The sequence below is a fragment of the Phascolarctos cinereus genome, unplaced genomic scaffold (assembly GCF_003287225.1).
Source record: "Phascolarctos cinereus isolate Bilbo 61053 unplaced genomic scaffold, phaCin_HiC Scaffold_7;HRSCAF=346, whole genome shotgun sequence".
In the NCBI taxonomy this organism is placed as follows: domain Eukaryota; kingdom Metazoa; phylum Chordata; class Mammalia; order Diprotodontia; family Phascolarctidae; genus Phascolarctos; species Phascolarctos cinereus.
Genome location: NW_027556180.1, coordinates 192,680,066 through 192,683,834, shown reverse-complemented (window position 1 = coordinate 192,683,834; position 3,769 = coordinate 192,680,066). Strand labels below are relative to the sequence as shown.

At 37.1% G+C, this 3,769-nt stretch overlaps 1 pseudogene; it reads right to left on the bottom strand.

The window, feature by feature from the left end:
- Window positions 1–1,531: 1,531 nt before the first annotated feature.
- On the bottom strand, window positions 1,532–1,976 carry LOC110197111 (small ribosomal subunit protein eS24 pseudogene; annotated as a pseudogene).
- Window positions 1,977–3,769: the final 1,793 nt, after the last annotated feature.

Genomic DNA, 3,769 nt, shown 5'->3' with positions numbered 1-3,769 from the left:
GATTTTCAAGTACAAGAATCAAGAGAAGCATAAAAAGGTAAACAGGAAAGGGAAATCATAAGAAATTTAATAGGCTTAAACTGTTTACATTCCTACATGTGAAGATGATATTTAGAACTGATAACAGATTTCTCATTATTAGGGTAGTTAGAAGGAGTATATATAGAGAGGAGGCATGGGTTTGAGTTGGATATGAAGGAAAGTTATCTAAAAATAAAATTCAGGGGTGAGAGAGGGATGTACTAGGAGAAAGAGAATGGGAGGCAGAATGAGGTAAATTGTCTCACAAAAAAGAGGCAAGGAAAAGTTTTTACAGTGGAGGGGAATAGGATGGAGGTGATTGGGGGTGAGTGAAACTTGCTCTCAACAGAATTGGCTCAAAGAGGGATTAACATATGCACTCAGTTGGGTATAGAAATCCTTCTTACCCTACAGGAAAGTAGGAAGTGAAGGAGAGAAGAGAAGTGTGTATAATAGAAAGGAAGGGAGATGGGGAAGGGGGTTAGTCAGAAGCAAAACACTTTTGAGGAGGGACAGGGTGAAAGGAGAGAGAGAGTAGAATAAATTGCCATGGGAGAATAGGATGGAGGTAAATACGGTTAGTAATAGTAATTGTGAAAAGAAATTGAAGCAAGTTTCTCTGGTAAAGTCTTCATTTCTCAAAAGCAGTGAATGACAGGCTCTTGACAAAGTGTTTGCCACTTGTAGAACATTACCACACCAATGTCATCAGTGTCTATGCTCCCATCACAACAAACCCTGTTATGGCCTGGGGTCCTTTATTTTCAATGTGCCCAAAGATAACAAGCCTGTAATTCTGGGTAACTTTAACTGAGACTATCAGACATTTCAGGGAGACCTTGGGGGCATGGAATCAGAAAAAAGAAAGAACAGTGATGACTTATTAATGAAGAATTGTGTGTCTCATGACATTTTCATTAAAAATACTGTCTTCTCTCAGGAGAAGCCCCCTAAAAAAGTAAACAAGAAAGGAAAATCATAAGGGACTTAATAAGGTTAAACTGTTTACATCCCTACATGGGAAGATGATATTTGCAACTTTTAAGGACTTTCTCATTATTAGGGCAGTTAGAAGTAGCATATATAGACAGAGGATACAGGTGTGACTTGCATATGCAGGGATGATACCTAAAAAAATAAAATTAAGGGTTGATAGAGAAATGTACTAGGAAAAAGTGAAAGGGAGAAGTAGAATGGGGTAAATTTTCTCACATAAATGAGGGAAGAAAAAGCTTTTACAGTGGAGGGGTGAAAGGGGGAGATAGGAAGAGTGAACCTTACTTTCATCAGAATTGGCTTAAACAGGGAATAACAGAGAGATCCAGTAGATTTCTAAAGAAATCTATCTTACCCTAGAGGAAAGTAGGAGCAGAAGGGGATAAGAGAAGAGTGGGTCATAGAAGGCAGATTGGAGGAGGGGATAGTCAGAAGTAAAACATTTTTTTAAGTTTTTACATAATTTATTTATGCTCTGATGAAAAATTTTCTTCATGGATAAACATTGTCCACAGTGCCTTTTAATCTTTCTGTTGTGAATTCTCCAGCTCACTTTTTGCCAGCACCGACATTTGCCTTTGCAGTACCCCTGACTGTCTTCATTCTGTTCTTGCGTTCCTTTTGCTGTTTCTTGATGTCTTTTTCTTCTCATACAGGCCATGCCTTGCAAGTCTGTGCTTTGGTTCATTTTTCTTTGCATAGTCAAGGGAATCATAAATCATGCCAAACTCTGTTGTTTTGCCACCACCAAAATGGTTTCTGAATCCAAAGACAAAAATGACATCTGGAGTTGTCTTGTACATCTTGGCCAGTTCTTCTTGAATTTCAGTCTTGCGCACTGTGGCCTTTCCAGGATGAAGGACACCTATAACCATCTGTTTACACTGAAGAAGTCTGTTTGTCATGAACTTTCTGGTCTGATGGTTACAGTGTCATTCATGGTGGCGGCCGGCTCCTCGAGCAGCGGGAGAGGGAAAAAGCAGAAGTAAAAAACTTTTGAAGAAGAATAGGGTAAAAGGAGAGAGAGAGAGAGAATAGAATAAACAGGGTGGGGAGGAATAGGATGGAGGGAAATACAGTTAGCAAGAGTAACTGTGAAAAATAATTTTTGAAACAAGTTTATCTGATAAAGACTTTATTTCTCAAACATGTAGAAAACTGAGTCAAATTTGTAAACATTAAGAACCATTCTCGGGGCAACAAGATGCCACAGGAGATAGAGCTCTGGCCTTGGAGTCAGGAGGACCTGAGTTCAAATCTGGCCTCAGGCACATGACACTTACTAGCTGTGTGACCCTGGGTAAGTCACTTATCCCCGACTGTTCAATTAAAAAAAAAGCCATTCTCCAATTGATAAATGATCAAAAGATTTAATCAGTTTACAGTTGAAATAATCAAAGCTATATATAGCCATATGTAAAAATATTCTAACTTACTATTGATTGGAAAAATGCAAGTTAAAACAATTCTGAGATAATACCTCATATCTATTAGATCATCCAATATGACAGAAAAGGTAAATGATAAATGCCAGAGGGAATGTGGGAAAAATGAGACTTTAATGTCATGTTGTCAGAATTGTGAAATGATTCAACTACTGTTGATTGATTTGGAACTGTGCCCAAAGGGTTTTAAAACCATGTATACCCTTTGACCTAGCAATACCACTACTAGGACTGTACCCCAAAAGAGATAAAAAACAAAAGGAAAAGGACCTATATGTACATAAATATTTATGTCAGCTCCTTTATAGGGGTAAAGAATTGGAAACTGAGGTGATGCATATTAATTGGGGAATGGTTGAACATGGAATACTATTGTGCTATAAGAAATGATGAGCAGGATGTTCTCTGAAAAACCTGGAAAGACTAACTTGGGTTGATGCGAAATGAAATGTACTGTGTACAAAGTAACAGCAATATTATAAAATAATCATCTGTGAATGACTCATCTATTCTCACAACAAAATCATCCAAGACAACTTTGAAGGACTTATGATGAAAAATGTTATCCATTCCCAGAGAAAGAACTCATGGTGCCTGAATAGAGATTGAAGCATCCTTTTTTTTAAGCTTTCTTTATTTTTCTGGAGTTTTTTTTCCCATGTTTTCTTTCACAGCATGACTATTTTGGGTATGTTTCCTGTAACTACATATGTTTATGTCAAATTACTTGCCTTCTCAATGGGAAGTGGGGTTGGGAGGGAGGAAGGAAGAGAATTTGGAACTCAAAATATTAAAAACAATACTAAAAATTGTTTTTACATGTAACTAGGGAAAATAAAATACATACACACACACACAAGAACAAAGTAGTTACTTTTACGCAGTGGAGATTTTTATGGAAATTAGAGAGCATACCTTTGAAAGATCAATATGGGATGATTTATTGTGGTTTTTGAACTATATCCAACTGGAAGATGGATTATATTGATGCCTACTCATTTCCCCTTTCCACATTTCAAAGCAAGAAGTTTATCCTCATTATAGTAAACACCTTTTCAGGACATTATATTGTAGCGCCAGTCATATCTGACCCTATGTCAGCCACCATCAAAGTTCTTACAGAAAACAGCTTTCTTCTTTATGGGTTATGTTGCACAACTGCATCTGGTTAGAGTACTTATTTCACCTCAAGAGTGATCTATGATCATACCCATTGTCATCATACCTTCTGGGTTTTTCATCTTCTTTTTCATCACATAATCAGCAAAGGGCCAATTATAGATTTCTGGAGGTATTTGGTAATCTCT